Genomic DNA, 19,455 nt, shown 5'->3' with positions numbered 1-19,455 from the left:
GGATCTGTTAGTGACAGAAATAAATAATGTATTGATTTTTACATTTTTTTGTAATTTGAGAGGCAGAACAGAGAGAGAGAGATGGGAGGAGGACGTGAAGGGTCTCATCACTGATTGAGTCCCCAGATGCCTTCAATGGCTGGGGCTAGACCAGACCAGTAACTTGATGAATCTCCTGTTTAAGTGACAGGAACCCATTTACTTGAGCCATCACCACTGCCTCCCCGGGTCCAGATTAGCAAGAAACGGCAGCCAGGAGCCAGAGTCCGGAGTCAAAACCAGGTACTCTGTTGTGTGATGCAGACATTTTAGCTGCTAAGCTAAATGACTGCTCCTTAATGTATTGATTTTTATTTATAAAATATTTACTACTATAAAATTCTAGTGAAATCTTTTATGAAGTAAAATTTAAATAAGGGGAAAATGTATTCTCAAACATTACTGGAAAAATAGTTGCCAAGTTGTTGATAGAATTTCAATTAAATTCACATATGTAAGAGAGAATAAAGGCTGTACTTTAAAGTATTTGTTCTGAATCAGATAATGAATTATTAAGCCAGAGTTTCTTGCTTCTTCTGACTGATAATTAGTAGAAAAATCATGGCAAGCAAGTTGGTCGAATTCCACTTATCCAATGTGGATTGCCTGCAAATTCTTCTCAAGTTCTGGATGGCTGTGGCATCAACTAGGAAGAAGGGCAAATGTGAGAAAAATGGACTCTTGGAGAGGGCAATTGGTGCAGTTTAAGGTCCCATTTGGGATGCTGGCATCTCCTATGGGAATGCCTAGGTTCAAGTGCCAGCTTCACTTCTGATTCCAACTGCCTGGTAACACACACTGTGGGACACAGCAGGTGATGGCTGAAGTTCCCAGATCCTTGTTTCCCACATGGGAAATCTGGATTGAGTTCCAGGCTACTGGTTTTCTCTTGGCCCAGCCCTGGCTGTTGTGAGCATTTGAAGAGTGAACCAGAGGATGAAAGATTTCTCTCTGTCTCTGGCTCTCTGCCTTTCAAGTAAATTATAAATAAATAAACTAATTTTAAAGGCACTTGACCAAATTGGTATAGGCCAACTCTGTGCAAAGAGAAGAGACTCTAATTTTCACAAGGAAAAGTGAAATACAATCTCAAAACTATTTTTTCTCAAAGCACTGTGCTTTCTCAAATTCAGCCTCCTTATAAAGTGCAGTAGAAATATAATACTTATGTTTTTGATTCATTTTCAACTAATTTGGCACAACAGTATTTTGCAAGTGCTTTTTGATGTTAGAGAAACTTTTTTTGGGTCTCTGTAAAGCCATTTTTTAAGCAGGAAGTCACAAATTAACATAAAGAACAAAACCCTCTATATTTTTCAAACATGACTTAAACTTTCAAAATGAATTTAATCCCAGGCCAGCACCGTGGCGCACTTTTTTAATCCTCTGCCTGTGGCACTGGCATCCCATATGGGCGCTGGGTTCTCGTCCTGGTTGCACCTTTTCCAGTCCAGCTCTCTGCTGTGGCCTGGAAAAGTAGTAGAAGATGGCCCAAGTGCTTGGGCCCTGAACCCACATGGGAGACCAGGAAGAAGCACCTGGATCCTGGCTTCCAATCGGCGCAGCTCCGGCCATTGTGGCCATTTGGGGAGTGAACCAACGGAAGGAAGACCTTTCTCTTTGTTTCTCTCCCTCTCACTATCTGTAACTCTACCTGTCAAATAAATAAATAAAATCTTTTTAAAAAATGAACTTAGTTGAGTCAAAGGGAGCACATAAACAAGTCTAGTATCTGCTAACACTAACCGATAGAATAAATAAAGGGGAGAGTGATCCAACATGGGAAGTGAGATACTCAGCAGACTCATAGAATGGCAGATGTCCTAAATAGCACTCTGGCCTCAGAATCAGCCCTAAAGGCACTCGGATCTGGCTGAAAAGCCCATGAGAGTATTTCAGGCATGGAAAGCCAAGACACTCTGGAAAGAAGATCTCAGTGAGTGAGATCCCAGTGGAAAGAACAGGTCTTCAAAGAGGGAGGTGCCTTTCTCTGAAGGGAGGAGAGAACCTCCACTTTGACTATGACCGTGTCTAAACAAGATAAGAGTCGGAGAACTCAAGGGGCTTCCATAGCCTTGGAAACTCATGACTGGTGCATAGGGAGATTACTGATGCCATAAACAGGAGTGTCAATTGGTAAAGTCAACAACAGGAGTCACTGTGCACTTACTCCTCATGTAGGATCTCTGTCCTTAATGTGCTGTACACTGAGGCTTAATGCTATAACGAGTACTCAAACAGTATATTTCACTTTGTGTTTCTATGGGGGTGCAAACTGTTTACTTAATGTATACTAAACTGATCTTCTGTAAAAAAAAAAAAAAAAAAAGAAGAAGAAGAAGAAGAAGAAGAAGAAGAAGAAATTATCAATTCCCAACTTGACTCTCACTGGGATTAAACATGACAATAGGTCTGATCTGAGATCTGATTTCATCATCATTTAAAAAAAAATCATCTATTATTTTTCACTTTATGTTTCTGTGTGGGAGCAAACTGTTGAAATCCTTACTTAATGTATGCTAAGCTGATCTTCTGTATATTAAGATAATCGAAAATGAATCTTGATGTGAATGGAAGGGGAGAGGGAGTGGGAAAGGGGAGGGTTGTGGGTGGGAGGGACGGTATGGGGGGGGGGAAGCCATTGTAACCCATGAGTCGTACTTTGGAAATTTATATTCATTAAATAAAAGATAAAAAAAAATGAACTTAGTCCAAAAGTTATCTGAATATGATTAGTTTGTTCATTATTTTTAAATAAAATATTTGAAAACATTGTTATCAAAACTGCTTGGCTTACTTTTTAAAAGAAAGACTAGAAACAGGTATTGTAAGGATGAAAAGAAGCAATAATAACTGATTTTCAATATATTGTTAATGTGATGGCATGGAGGTTTTAGAATCTTAGGATTCTCCATTTTGAATCCTGGATTTACTCAAAAAATATATATCTTTCTTACATTTATTTATTATTTAATATTTTGTTCAATAATACAACTACATTATATTTTTTCCAGAAACCTTTTTTTAAATATTTTTTGGAGATTTTTATTTATTTGAGAGTTAGAGTTATAGTTAGTGAGAAGGAGAGAGAGAGAGAGAGAGGTCCTCCCTCCACTGGATCACTCCTCAAATGGCTGCAACGGCCAGAGCTGTGCCAATCCAAAGCCAGGAGCCAGGAGTTTCTTCCGGGTATCTCCCGTGGAGAGCTGGACTGGAAGTGGAGCAGCCAGGACTAGAACCCATGCCCATATGGGATGCCAGCACTGGAGGCAGAGGATTAATCTAGTGTGCCACAGTGCTGGCCCCAGAAACCTTTTATTTAAGGTATACAAACTTCTTACATGTCATAAATACAACTTTAAGAACAAAATGTGTATCTTTAGAAGTGGATGAGAGCTTGAGTTGTGGTATATTTGATTATCAAATTGTTTAACTTTTACTTCTTATTCTCATCATATCATATTTCATTTTAAAAGAATAATTGAAGTATAGGTTCTCTGATACATGCCTTTAACATGGTTTCATTATTAGCTGCTGTGATGTGAGTTCATTAGTGGTCATCCATGAGTACATTAAACATTCCTTCTACTATTTTGGAAGGACACAGATGTACTGTGCTTTTTCTGCCATCAAAAACAGTCATTGATACTTGAAACCTCCAGTGCATAGAAGAAATTCTGGGAAAATTAATATTTAAAATGAGACCTGTCAAGCCTTCTTTTTTCATTTCTTTGCATTTCCCTCACTAGATATAATTTTAAAACACTATAGTCTCTTTCTTTGATCCTTCTGTCCATTTAATTATAATGAATTTCATACAATTAGAATAATTATATAATTAAAAAATAGAATAATAAGTTACTATTCTTTATCATGGCACTTGTATTTAATTTCCTTAAATATTCCTAACTCCTTTATACTGAAATGTCTCAGTAACCTTACATGAGAACCTAGAGACATTATGTCTTTAATTGGAAAAAACGTTAATAAAGGATATGTATTTAGGAGCATAGAATAGTTTTAATGCAATAAAGAGGAACTCATTTCAATCCCATTGATCCCCTACATGTTAGATTTTAAATAAATTTTCAAATTATCAATGTCTAATTACAACTAGGGACATAATTCAATCTAAACTATTTGATTTCAAAATCCATTTACAACCTTAAATTCCCAAAAAAACTTTTTAAGTGCATCGAGAGTTTGTGGGAGAACCTACAGGCTGTTACAGAAGATAAGTGGTACGAGTAATCGCAATATAGTGCCACAAAATAGGTCTATAGCATACATGTAAATAGTACATAGAATTAATTTTAATAACATTTAACATATAGCAATGTTTACACATAATGTATAAATATATTTAACTTGAGATCTATATAACCCTTTCCTAATTTTATTGTGATAAAATATGTATCATCTTAATGATGTTTAAATATTCAGCTAGTGTCGTCTTAGTGTATTTTGTGCAACATATTGAGATGAGTGCTATTTCATTGGAGAGTAAGTTTCAATGTGAATTTTAGGGAAGACATTCAGACCACAGAAAATGATACTGAATACATTCATTATATTGTAAAACCATCACCACCATTCATACTTTTGTTAAACGGAAATTCTGTGCCCATGAAACAACAATGTCTCATTTCCTCCCAACTACACCATGAAAAACCACTCCATTATCCTCTCCGTCTCTGTCATTTTCAGTACTCTAAATACCTCATATGAATGGAGTCATATATTTCTGTTTTTGTGAATGGCTTATTCCACTTAAACTGATGTCCTCAAGTTTCATCCATGTTGTGGCTTATGTAAAAACTTCATTCTGTTGTAAGATTTAAGAATTCCCCATTGTATTGCTAGTTCATTCGTCCTTCAATGGAGCTGTAGGTTGCTGCCACATTTTAACTACTGTAAATGCAGCCATAGCAGCAAATAATTTTTTGAGAGGACAAATACCTTTTTGAGAACTGGCTTTCAATATATAATGTCCATTTTTTATATTTTAGAAATGATTTTGATGTTAATATAGCCATCCTTCTTTTTGCTCACTGTTTACATAGATCTTTTTCTATCATTCACTTTCAATCTATTTGTATCTTTAGGTCTATAGTGATTCTCTTATATTCAACATTAGTTAAATCATGTGATTTTATATATTCTGGGTCTGACTTTTGGTTGGAGAGTTTAATCCATTTACATTTAAAGCAATTACTGATAAGCAGGGATTTCTATCATTTTACTTCTTATTTTCTGTATGTCTTATAGCTTTTATTCCCTGATTTCCCACATTACTGTTTGTTGTTTTTTTTGTTTGTTTTTTGTTTTTTTTTTTTTTTTTTTTTTTTTTTGTATTTAGTTGATTTCTTATGGCAAGATGCCTCAATTCCTTTGTCATTTCGTTTTGAGTATATTCTATAGCTATTTTATTTGGGATTTGCATGGGCACAATGGGTTCTAGTCCCAGTCGGGGTGCCAGATTCTGTCCCGGTTGCTCCTCTTCCAGTCCAGCTCTCTGCTGTGGCCCGGGAGTGCAGTGGAAGATGGCCCAGGTCCTTGGGCCCTGCACCCGCATGGGAGACCAGGAGGAAGCACCTGACTCCTGGCTTCAGACTGGCACAATTGCCAAGATACAGAATCAACCCAGATATCCATCAGATGAATACTGGATAAAGAAATTATGGTACATATACACTGTAGAATACTACTCAGTGATAAAAAAATTTTTTTAAATAAAAAATAAAATTAAAATAAAAAATGAAATCCTATCTTTTGCAACAAAATGGATACAACTGGATTCATTATTCTTGGTGAAATAAGACAGCCCCAAAAAGACAAATACCATAGGATTTATCTGATCCATGGTAATTAATCAGTGGTATCTACAATGTAAGGTATTGGAATGAAATGAACATTTTGAGATTCCATGATTGTTTATAGCCTTTGTCTCTTCGGTTGAGGAACAGTGTTTTTTTCTTCATATTATTTGTTGAACTCTTTACTTAATATAGGGTTAACCTTACAATCATTAAGTAAACTGAAAATCTTTGTAAAGGTTAAGAGTGGGAATAGGAGAAGTAGAAGGAAGAAAGGTTGGAGCATGGGCAGGAGGGAAGGTAGGGTAGGAAGTATCACTGTGTTCCTAAATCTGTATATGTGAAATATACGAGCTTGTATAACATGAATAAAATATAATAAAATTTTAAAAAGATAAGAAAAATTTAAAAATACTAGCTTTTAGACATACTTTTTAGTGTATTAGTCTCTGAAATAAAGTAGAAAGCAAATCATTTTTTACAATAGTATTAGCTTCTATCTTTGATCATGTATTTTCCCTTTATATAAATCTTTATTTCTTCCTGTAGCTTCAACTTACTGTCCCTACTTTCCACTGATTTCACCATGCAGAACTTACTTGACCATTTCTTTCAGGGGAAGTACAGTAGTAATGAACTCTTGATGATTTTATATATCTGGGAATGTCTTAATTTTCACCTTCACCTTTAGGATTTTTTTGGATTTTTTTTTTTTTTGTATTTTAAATATATTTCCACCATTGACTCTGAGTCTCCAAGGTTGCTGATAAGAAACCTGATTGTTATCATATGGAGTAACACTGGAGTGTATGAAAATTCACTCCTCTCTTCAGCTTTCAGATTACTTATTTATATTTGATTTTGAAAGCTTGATTATAATGTGTCTTGGTTTAGTCTCATTCAGTTCTATGTTGAGGTTCCTTTGGTTTCTTGGATATTTATGCTTATATTTTCAACTTCAAAAATGTCCAAACATGATTTCTTTGAAAATTCCATTTGCCCTTCTCTTCCTCACTCCTCCTTATGAAACTGCCAAAACGTTAGTATCATCTACATGTTGGTGTCTCAGTTGTCCCTAAAGCTCTGTTTTCTACTTTTTCTTTCTTTTCTTTTTGCACTCAACAGTTTCCATTTCCTGTTTACAGATTCACTGTATGTTTAGTCTGCCTTTTCAAATCTGCCTTTGAATTTCACTAGTGCATTTTTTCATTTTGGTTTTTGAAACTTTCAGCTCTAGAACTTTTTTTTCTGGTTCTCTTTTTATTAATATGTCTATTTTGATCATACCTTATTTTATAGACCTTTTCCATGTCTTCCTTTAGTTCTTTGAGCATCTTCAAGAATAATTTTAAAGTTGTCTCGTAGATGTGCCACCAGATGGTTTTTAGGGATAGTATCTGCTGAGTTATCTTTTCCTCTAAATAGACCAAACTTTGCTCTTCCTCTGTATGCCTTGTTACTTTTTTGTTGAAAATTTAAAATTTTAACCCACCAATGTACTGTCCCTGAGGATAAAATTTACTTCATTTCTCAAGGGTGTCTGTTTTTGATAGACTTTTAGATTGTTGTAGGCTATCTCTATGTCAAGAATAAATTTGAGTTGTAAATTCAAGAGCTAATAAGGTCTTCTTAGAGTATGCACCTTTCCCTGGGTATTTGTGGTCACTTTTTAGATTTCCCTATATATGTAGTTATTTTTACATATCTCTGTTTTTGCTATTTGTCTCACAAAAGGGAGAAAGAAAAAAAAAAGAGAAAGGCTAGGGGGATATCACTGGCTGTTTGAATTTCCTGAATTAACTTCAAGAGGAGGAGAGGTATAATAAGATAGGGAGAAGGGAACAACTGTGACTACCCACATCTTTGTCTAGACTCACATGACCTAAAGTGGCAATCAGTGATCAGAGTACAAATCTCCAGTATTTGAAGTATAGGATCATTTTTGGCCCTGCCTAACTCCCACAAGCTTTGGGCAGGTTGCTTTAACTCCTTATCAGGCTAGGAATTAGATATGGGCAATTGCTTCTGTACTAAGAGATGAAAATGACCAAAATTTACAGTAATTTACCATCTAACTCTTCCCTTGGTGGTTATAAGCCTTCAATAGACTCCAGAGTTCCAATACATATATGTATGTGCATCGCTTCTAGGCCTTTTGGCTAAGATCAAGTGCAGCATATATGTATGTGTGTATATATATATATATATATATATATCAGACAGATTCTTCGAGTACAATTGTTTTTCTCAGTGGAAAGACAGGTTTCTTAATCTTCCTGCTCTGTTTTCTTCTTAGAGTCCTCTCAAGATGCTATCCTTTTAACTGTTAATCAAAATAAAATTACTAATGCGATTTTACATTTTATTATTACTCACATTTATATTTTATACTCATATCATATCTTGAGTAAAGTAGCCACGTTTCAAATGTGTAATAACTACATGGGGCTAGTGACTACTTTAATGAGTGATTCGGCTATCGGTAAGAAAATATATTTTAAGCAAAGAAATGTCTATTTTATGTCACTCTGATAGTAATTTGGAAGATTGAGTAGAGATGAAAGGATTGGGGGCAAAAGAAAGAGCTTGAGAGTTTATTGGAGAAGCCCACATAATGATGAAATGAATTTGAAATGAAGTGGTAATGATGGAGGTGGTATTGAAGGTTGAACCGATAGTTGAGCTAAATGGACACTACTGGTTATTTGAAATAGGTATGAAGGAGCAGGAGGTCCCAAGAATGATGCTTCATTTATGATATAGATAGATCTGTAGCTAATTGTTTGATTAACCCAAATGTGAAATACAAAAGCAGGAGCCAGTTTGGAGAATATGATTAGTTTCGTTTTGTATATGCAAAGATGGAAATAGAGGTATTCCTGATTATATACAGAGCTTTGCAGCAAGCATTTAGACAAAAAAAGAGGAGACTTGAAAGTCATCAGTGGAATGGAATACAGAAATCCTTAGAAGGAAATGAAGCCACTCGAGAAAAATCTATAGAATGAGACAGGATGAGGGTTAAAAGGATGGACCTCACAGAATATCAGTATGATGTAGAGTGGGAGAGCCAATGAGTAGAGCAGTGAAAGTGTTAAGTAGAAGGAATGGTCAGCTTGGAATTCTCAGTCTCGATAAACAACATCTCCGTTAACCATTTACCAAAATCATAAATTTAAGAGATATTCTAAACTCTCCTTTTCATTCGACTCCCATATTTAGTAGGAAGTCCAGTTCCAGATGTTCTTTAAAACCTATTGTATCTTTTCTTTTCCCTTCCTTTCCTTTCCCTCCGACCCTTGATCCCTTTCTCTCTCAAATTCCATTCCCATTGCATTGGTCCAGGTCTGTTTGCTACTAGGAAAACCGAATGACCCCTGCTTCTTCTATGGTCTAATTTCAATTTGTCTTTTCTACAATGTTGCCAAAGCAGTCTCTGAATTTCTCTCTGCCTTCCTCCTTTAATTCTTAAAAAAATGTTATTTAATTATTTGAAAGGTTGAATTAGAGACAGGGAGTAAGAGAGAGAGAATGAATCTTCCATCCCCTGGTTTTACTCCCCAGATGGCAGCAATGGCCAGAGCTAAGCCAAGCTAAATCTAGGAGCCAGGAGCTTCAGCCAGGTCTCTAACGTGGGTGGCAGAGACCCAAGTACTTGGGCCATCTTCTACTGCTTTCCCAGGCGCATTAGCTAGGAGTTGGATTGGAAGTGGATCAGCCGGGATACAAGCTGATGCCCGTATGGGATGCGGGCCTCCCAGGCTGTGGCTTTCCCCACTGTGCCACGATATTGACCCCCATCCATTGACTTTTCTTTTACCATTCCACTCTAGGCAGTCACTGAACTCACTGTAACATCCTGTGTTCCTCAGACACACCAAGGGATTTCATGCTTCCACATCCATGCGTAGACGGCTTCGGCTGGAGTGCCTTTCCTTTCACTTGTTCTTTTGTTTATTCAGCAGATATTTATTAAGTGTCTGTCCTAGCCGGGCAATGAAATATCAGCTATATGAAGATGAATAACATGCATTTCCTAACCTTCAGAAAGTTCCAAGTGGAGAAGTACTAATAAATGTAATGTAGTGCGTGAAACACTGTTGGCTTCTTTATATAGCCCAGAGCTACACTAAAGTAGATGATGTACTTGAGGATGAAAGGAATGAATAAAGAACAGTGAACATAATGAACATGGTCCTGGAAACAGAACGCAGCTTAGAGGCAAAACTCTCTGTTGCTGGAGTATAAAAGGTAAGGCGGGAAGTAACACGAATGAAGCTAGACAGGGCATAGGAAACCAAATTATGGAAAATTTTATATGAATAGCTAAGAAGACGTCTGAAAACTCTTCAAGCCTAGGCATGTTGTAATCAAGATGGTGTTTTATAGATATTATTCTTGACACATTGGGAAAATGAAACTGGGGACATTATAATAAGGCAAAAGAGAAGTTAAGAGGTGGAAATATCCCAGCTGCTGTGGGTTGAATGTTGTGTTCTCCTCAAAGTTATATGTTGAACTCTTAATCTCTAATATGATTGCATCTGGAGGTGATCCCTTTGGGAGATAAGTATTGTTATGGTGGAACCTTTTAAAGGCAGGACAGAGATGAATTTGCTCTCCAACATATAAGGACATGGCAAGGAGACTGCAGTTTATAAACCAGGCAGATAGTCAGATAGTTCATACCAAGAACCTGACCATGCTGGCGCTTTAACCTAAGACTTACGGTCTCCACGACTGTGAGAAGTAAATTTTTCTGCTTAAGCCATTCAGTCTGTGATATTCTATATAGCTGCCCAAATTTAGTAAGACACCAGCTGAAAGAACAAAAATTGGGCGGGGGGGGAGGGCAGGCAGTGTGGTAGAACTGATGGAAAGAGAAGGGAATATCTATAGACATATGCTAAAACACATGTTTTTAAGAAAATGAGATACAGAATTCAGAGGAACTTATCTTAGGCTTTGGCATAGGACAAAAGCTGCCCGTCCCTTTTGGATTGAATGGATGGAAAGATAAGTAAAGTTGAGAATCAAAGTCAAGGCATAAGGGCCATTATGTTCTCTGTAAACTAAGATGTTTATAAATTTGCAAAAACATGTTTTACCAGTTTTATTTAATAAACAAATAAAAATAGTATATATTGATAATATACAGCATATTATCTTGCCATTGACATTGAGAATAATAAAATCAAGCTAATTAACATATCCATCATACCACAGAGGTGTGTGAGGTTTTTTGTTTTGTTTTGTTTTTTTGTCTGAGATGGTGAGAGCTCTTAAGGTCTCTTAACATATTTCAAGTATGCAATACAGCATTAGATTCTCTATGCTATGCAGTCAAATCTCCAAAACTTGTTTGTCCTGTTTAATTGAAAAGTGGTAGTCTTTGACTAACATTTTTCATTTCTCACACCCCCCCCCAAGTCCTGAAACCACCATTACTTATCTGCCTCTGTGAGTTCAATACTTTTAGATTTTACATGTGAAGCCATGCAGCTTGTTTTCTTTCTATGCCTGGTTTGTTTCATTTGCTATAATGTTCTCCAGGTTTGCCCATGTCATTGCAAATAATAGGATTTCCTCCCCCTTTATAGCTGAATGGTCTCTGTTGTATATGTAAACCACATTTTCTTAGCCGTTCATCTATTGATGGACACTTAGGTTGATTCCATGTCTTGGCTATTTTGAATAATCCTTCAGTAAACAGGAGAATACAGATATCTTCCCAACATACTGATTTCATTTTCTTTGAATGGTTCTCAGAAGTAAGATTACTGGATCATATGGTAGTTCTATTCATTTTTAATTTTATAGAAATTCCATACTCTCTTTCATAACCACAGTACTAATTACATTTACACCAATAATGTACCATAGTTCTCTTTTCTCTTCTTCTTAAGCTATACATGTCTTTCTGAAAATAGTATTTTTTTTCTTTTTACTTTTTAAAATTTATGCAAAGGGGACAAATTTCATATATTTCACATATAAAGTTTTAAGAGAATATGATACCTTTCTAAAAGTATTAGGTGATATTTAATGATGGTTTTATTTTACATTTCCCTAATGATTTTTGAGTTTGAGCATTTTCTCATGTATCTGTTAATCATTTATATGTCCTCTTTTGAGAAATGTCTGGTCCCTTTGCCCATTTTAAAAACAGAATATTGGTCTTCTTTCTATTTATTTAATAGAAAGCTTTATATATTTAGGATATTAAATATTTTCTCCCACTTTATAGTTTGTTTCTTCATTCTTTTGATCTCTGTTTTGTGACAAAGCTTTATACTTTGATGCAATCCAACTTTTTTATTTTTTCTTTTATTGCCTGTGCTTTTTGGTTCATATACAAAAGTCATTGCTTAAACAATATCAACAAGCTTTTGCTGGATTTGGACTTCTATGTTTAAATATTAAATCACTTTAAAAGGGGAGGGTTGTGGGTGGGAGGGACGGTATGGGGGGGAAGCCATAGTAATCCATTATTCGTACTTTGGAAGCGTATATTCATTAAATAAAAGTTAAAAAAAATATTAAATCACTTGAAAATTTACTATTTATATATAAACTGTAAGATACTAGCATCATAATAACAAAATATTTAAATAACTAGAGCACCTACAACAAGTCTAGATAATTAAAAATTCGCTGAATTGTTTTGTACTTTTAAATCTAAAGATAGAAACTTCAGGGAAGTACCTTTAAATGGTATTGCAAACCATTTTGTGGGTATAATAAAGGCATACATATTGTTAGCATATGAGGAAATGTGGTAGAACTTAATAACATTTATTTTGTTGTTATCTACATAATTATATGAACTTCTCTTTTGGTTTTGAAATTTTCATGCAGATAATACATAAATTTAGCCATTTTATCATTGCTTCTTCCATTCTCCTCCACTTTAGATATCATTTCTATTAATTTATTCCTTTTTTTAAAAGATTTATTTATTTGAAAGCAGAGTTACAGAGAGGCAGAGAGAGAGAGAGAGAGAAAGAGAGGTCTTCCATCTGCTGGTTCACTCCCTAGATCGCCACAACAGCCAGAGCTGAACGGATCAGAAGCCAGGAGCCAGGAGCTTCCTCTGGGTCTCCCATGTGAGTCCAGGGGCCCAAGGACTTGAGTCATCTTCTGCTTTCCCAGGCCATAGCAGAGAGCTGGATTGGAAGTGGAGCAGCAGGGACTCAAACCAGTGCCCATATGGGATGCCAGCACTGCAGGCATTAGCTTTACCTGCTATGCCACAGCACCGGCCCCTAATTTGTTTATTTTACATGCCTCTTATCTTTCTTTATTCACATAATTTATCTCTAGACAATTCTGAGGAACAAAAGTACCTTAACATTCTATTATATTATAAATGACCTTGACAAATGGAAGATAGTCAAAATTATCAGATGTGATGATAAAGTTTGCTGTTATCTTAGAGGGTTTGCTGTATTGCCCTTAATCTTGTAACTAATCCTCTTATTGCTCTTCATTTTATAAATTAAAAACACCTTGAGTCACAAGTATACTAAACTGTCCATTTTTCTCACTGAAATTTCCTTTTTGAGTACACAGGCATACACCAGGAAGTGGTATTTGGGTTCTATATCTAAGAGACATTCTGAGGAAAGTGAGATAAATAAGTTCTTCCTACTGAACTATATACTTCAAGAAATTAAGGGTAACATCTCTTTCATTCATAAAATAATTGATTTCAAAGTAAAAAAACATATTTAGCAAATAAAGTAGAAAGCAGTTTTTGAACATCTATCCAGAGCATAGTAGTACCTAAAAGCTCCAAGTACAAAAATAGTCTCTGCACTCAAGTGTCCTATAATATTCTGTGTAGAGTAATTAACATCATGTCAGATTACAATGACTTTACTATAAGAAGGATATCTTGAAAGCCATAATGATAAAACAATCAAACAGCTAAAAGATATTGTGGGTATACTCGTTATGCATTCCTGAAACTAGAGCAAATACACATTCATGCTGATTGATTTCACGTTTGTGAAAGGGAGACTTGCTGAATATGTTGAACATGCCTCTTATGTATGAACATACTACATATTTTATCATTTAACATTGTCATGTTAAAGAGATTAACACATAATTCTCCATATTCTGTTTACAATTTCAAAAAATATTTTGCTTGCTTTCTGAATTCATTTTTCTAAACATCAATTCATTATATATTTAGTGAACATTTACTATGTCAAAGGCCCTATAGAACTCGAAATTGCAAAAATGTCCTTAAGGAATTGACAGTCAAATACAGAACCAAAATATAATATAGAACATCTATATAATTAATGTATTTTCAAAGAGAGACTAATTCAGTAAATATTTCTTGACCCTCTACCTTGAGCTTGTTGCTTTTCTAGAGACATCACTAAAGATTATGCTACAAAACAAGCCAGCAAAAATCTCTACTCTATGGAGTTCATTGTTCATTTGCAGTGCCGTTGGGACTGCAAAGAAAAGATTTTAATTCCAGTAATTACAGAAAGTCAGAAGAAACTAGACAGGGTATACCATTTATGTTGGGTCATGAAGGATAAACTGGAATTTTCTGGGTCAACAAAGAGGTGCTGAACGTTACTGGCAGAAGTGGCACCCTTTCCAATGGCATCGGTATAGACCTGGGAGCCAAGTATCAATTTACATGCAACACTCCTTTCCTCTTAGATAGTAAGAAATTGAGGAAATCTAAATGACGTTAGTTAGCAGAAAACCACAGGGCATCTCTGGGATGAGACTTGTTAATTATTAACCATCTAAGATGTTAGTTTTCTGTTAATAATTGAAAAATTATACACCCAATTATATAAGTATACTTTGAAAGTGAGAACCACCTTTGAACTCATTCACAAGGCATCAGAAATGTTAACTGAAGAATGGTAGTTTATAAAGTTGCACAAGGTGCTTCTATTAGAAGCAAAATGCGTATGTGAAACAACAGAGTTCTGTACTTTAAATAGTTTTTATGTAAATGTATAATCTTAAGAGAAGGAAGAACAGTTATAAAGAGGGTAGAAATAAACATTTTTGTCAAATATTTTGTTAGATATATTTTAAATAAAATTTATTTTTAAAATAAAACATGTCTATGGCCATACCACCCTGAATGTGCCTGATGTCATCTAAAATGAAACATGTGATGTATGTTTTAAATGTGCAACTAATTTGTGAGCACAGCAAAGGAATGTATTCTGACTTTCAGAATTACTTTAGTTTAGATTCAAAATTAATCTGCACATATACCTGGTGTGAAGTCACTAACTGTGGGGAGCAGGGTCCGTCTCCCGCAACATGGTGGGGTGCCCAGGAGACAAATAAGTACTGAGACTGTGGACTGAAACTAACTCTATGCATCTGATCTCCCACCATATGGCGCTGAGAGGGAGTAAACAAATCTTACACAGCTGTTTCATCAATTAGCTGGTTCCTGATCCAACCCCTGATTGGAAGAAAGTGGCGTGCTCAGCACGCGGGCAGCGGAGCACGGATTGGTGGGAGAGGACTATAAAAGAGAGAGAGAGACAACAGGCGGGCCCCCTGAGAGAGTTGGTGGGAGAGCTCATTGGTGCCGCTCCTCCGCGGAGGTGGGGGAGCAGCAGCAAATCCGGGAAGGGCCCAGGAAAGAAAACAGCGCCCAGTGTCCTTCCTCCACGAGTAGGGGAGCGACAACTAACAAATACTGCAGTAAGCCATATATCCCATGTACTCTTTTTTTTTTTTTTTTTTTTTTTTTTTTTTTTTTTTTTTTTTTTTTGACAGGCAGAGTGGATAGTGAGAGAGAGAGAGAGAGAAAGGTCTTCCTTTACCGTTGGTTCACCCTCCAATGGCCGCCGCGGCTGGTGCGTTGCCGCCGGTGCACCGCCCTGATCCGATGGCAGGAGCCAGGTGCTTCTCCTGGTCTCCCATGGGGTGCAGGGCCCAAGTACTTGGGCCATCCTCCACTGCACTCCCTGGCCACAGCAGAGAGCTGGCCTGGAAGATGGGCAACCGGGACAGAATCCAGTGCCCCGACCGGGACTAGAACCCGGTGTGCCGGTGCCGCAAGGCGGAGGATTAGCCTAGTGAGCTGCAGCACCAGCCGCCCATGCACTCTTATCACATTGATGCACTAGATAAAAATCAGAAACTATATAAGCACATTTATTTAATGCTTGGAAAAATTCTTGGGCTCAAATGCTTTGAAAAATTCTTGAAGCCAAATGCAGTACATAAAACCATCAATTTTTAATAAATAGGCTTTAGTAGTAAAATACATTTAACAACTGAAATTTAGCATAAGCTCTTTTCCACTTTCATCCCTAGGTCATGGTATGCTATACTGAAAGATCCTGTTCTTTTTATCTCATTGGTTTAAAGTCAGCTTTCACATTGAATAAGCATAATAATGAGCATACTGATAGTTTACTGCATACCTTTGACTGATGACATATTTCAGACATTTCAAACATACATACTCAGGAGCTAGTTCATTAATAATATATTTTGTACTTAGAAATCAAAACACAGCCCATTTCAACGTGTCCTGGTTGAAAGGGTGGGGTCAGAGAAGAGTAGGAGTAGCTCATTGATGGAATCACCTTATGTCTAAGATTTTTAAAGTAGCTACATACACATGTAACAAACTGGGAAAACCAAGATAAGAACTGCCCACAGACTGTAAGCATTTTAAATGCTTTTAGTAAGGGGGAAAGAAAAAAGGGGAAAGGGGAAGCATCTTATTTTTATTTTATGATACGAAGCTTTTTAAATAAAAGTTATACATAAGGTAAAGCATTTAAATGAAACTATGCAAAAATTCAAAAGTTACATTTCAGGATTTTCATTCTGAGACTGCAATGAGTTAAACCATTCAGTTTAGTAGTCAAGAATTTCTAAGATTCATTTGCTATTATGACAAAACCATATTTGTTGAGAATTCTATTTGAAGAAGGTATTTGGCATTTGTTGATTGTAACATGTGGCTACCCTGGATGACCTTTGCCGAGTACATTTGCACACAAAACAGTGCAATCATCTGTGTAATCTGAAATACCAAATATAATGATGTGATGTTGAGCTGTATTTTAAGTGATTTCCTATAGAATAGCACCATAATTTCATGAAAAATGTTGAAATAATTTTGCATTCAAGTGTATACTCCAAAATACCCCATAATACATTCTGAATTCTGATGTACAGGGAACTTATTGAATTTTGTGGAGTAGAAGTCTTTGGTTTCAGTATATATTTCATGGTCAGCCATAATGCCTTTGAGTTGAGTATATAGCGATCATTTCTGTCTTTCCCTAAAATAAGCATTGCAAAAGTTGCTAACCTGCCGCTCCATATGCTGCACATGTTAGACATTAGCTAATGTGAGTTTTCCAAGTATCTCATACATGTGACACATTTAGGACTAAGTGCTTGTGAGGGTCTTGATTCTGAGAGCCACAATTACAGGTTAGAGCTCATTCTCCTTTTCTATTTGTGGTTCAGTTTTAATGTGGTCATGGTACAGTCACATGATTTACAATCAGATACATGAACCCCTGAGTTGAGCCTCACATAAGCATTATACATTTATATGCACACCTTCCAGATGCAGGAAAATGCAGACATTTTCATAATGGATTATTCAGACCCTTTTGAGTGGGGAGAAACCAATCTAAAGCAAAAACAGCTTTTACATATGGCATCCATAGCTGTAATACTATTTTACATGAAAGTGCTCAGATGAAGCAAATATGTCCTTAACAAAGACCAAAAAGAAAGAAAGAAAGAGAGCAACAAACTATTTATAGCTGGAGTTGTCAAATTTAGAGTAAACCTTTTGCCTCTAACCACATTTGCTTCAGAATTCTTCTGACTAATTGCAGGCTACTCCTGCCTTGCATGGAGACATCTGCACTGTGGCACACCCTATAATTACGTGGGAAGGGATCACTCAGGATTTTGTTGATAGTGTACTATAGCTAAACCCTTTGGCTAGGAACAGGGGAATTACATTGTTTCAATGTAGGGGACAAAAAGTAAAACTTTTAAGGAAGTACAGTTGTTGACAGAATAAACCATGCAAGTGTTCCATGATAATGCCTCATACTTTTTCTTAACTATTAGAGAAACCCTTTAACTTCTATAAGAGAGAAATGGAGCAAAGCAAGGATTTCTACACAGGAGGGATTATTCCTCCAGTACATGTTGGGAATGCGTCATAATTGACACCACCCTAGTTTTATCACCCCTTGACTATTTGTTACAAAAGCTTCTTAGTATAAAAACCTGGCAGCTTGCATCATGATTTCCATTTTCTTTTTTTTTCTTTTTTTTATTTAATGAACATAAATTTCCAAAGTACAGCTTATGGATTACAATAGCTCCCCCCACCCATAACTTCCCTCCCACCGACAACACTCCCCTCTCCCACTCCCTCTCTCCTTCCATTTTCACTATTTCCTGAAAACTATTAGTACACTTGCCCCAACTCTCATTTCATCATTCTGCAATACTCTAAAACTTCAGTGAGTGACTCCTATCCCTTCCAGGACAAAGACAAGGTCCCCTTACCTGGCTTTCATGAACCCCCAAAGCTGCCCCTCATAATCTTCCTTCTGTATACTTTCTTTTTTAAATACTACAGAGAGCGGTAAGAGACAGAGAGAGAGAGGTCTTCCATTCTCTGGTTCACTCCTCAAATGACCTCAATGTCTGGAACTGCTCCAGGCCAAAGCTAGGAACCAGGAGCTTCTTCCAGATCTCCCACATGGGTGCAGGGTCCCAAGCACTCAGGCCATTCTATGCTGCTTTCCCAGGAACATTAGCAGGAAGCTGGATCAGACGTGAAGCAGCTGGGACTCTAACTGGCTTCCATATGGGATGCTGGTGCTGCAGTCCGGGGCTTTAACCCACTGTGACACAGTGCCTTGGGCCCCTACACCCACATAGGAGATGGGGAAGAAACACCTAGCTCATGGCTTCGGACTGGCATAGCTCTGGCCGTGGCAGCCATTGGAGAGTGAACCAGCGGATGGGAAGACCTTTCTCTCTGTCTCTTCCTCTTACTGTCTGTAACTCTACCTCTCAAATAGATAAATAAAATCTTTAAAAAAAATAAATTTCAACAATCTTTTACCAAGATATTTCTGGTGTGCAAATTGTATATTTTAATTGATAACTTTTCAGTGATATCATATTTTTACCCAGAAGCATGTGTATTCAATATGCATTGCAAAAATATATTTCCAAAACAAATATACATATTATAAATTATATGTAATCATCATTGTGTAACTGTTCCTTAAAACATGATTTTAAAAAAACGTGATTTTGAAACGTGCTTTTGTTACATAAATTGTGACCAGCTATGGTAATAATTTGCTCCTCATGTTAATTTTATATTCATTATATTAAAATGTTGACATGCCTGAAAGCATGTAGCCTCAGTTTTCCATTGAGTTAATAAGATGGGAGTATTGGTGATTGTTTCACTGAGTTGTTAATAATTTGCGCTTCAAGGACCATGACGAAGGCTATGGTTTGATCTCCTTATGATCTGGTTAATGTTGCTGTGTACTGCAGCTACAGACTGTTCTGGTTACCACAG

General features: G+C 36.4%; 1 protein-coding gene and 1 pseudogene across 3 annotated transcripts in view; both read left to right on the top strand.

Moving 5' to 3' along the window:
- The window catches only part of CFAP299 (cilia and flagella associated protein 299), a 730,672-nt gene that overhangs the window by 558,741 nt on the left and 152,476 nt on the right, over positions 1 to 19,455 (top strand). The window lies entirely within an intron of this gene.
- Positions 7,995 to 8,162, top strand: LOC127483367 (U2 spliceosomal RNA; annotated as a pseudogene).

This window comes from Oryctolagus cuniculus, chromosome 8 (assembly GCF_964237555.1).
Source record: "Oryctolagus cuniculus chromosome 8, mOryCun1.1, whole genome shotgun sequence".
NCBI classification, from domain to species: Eukaryota; Metazoa; Chordata; class Mammalia; order Lagomorpha; family Leporidae; genus Oryctolagus; species Oryctolagus cuniculus.
This window is presented reverse-complemented; position numbering and strand designations above follow the sequence as displayed.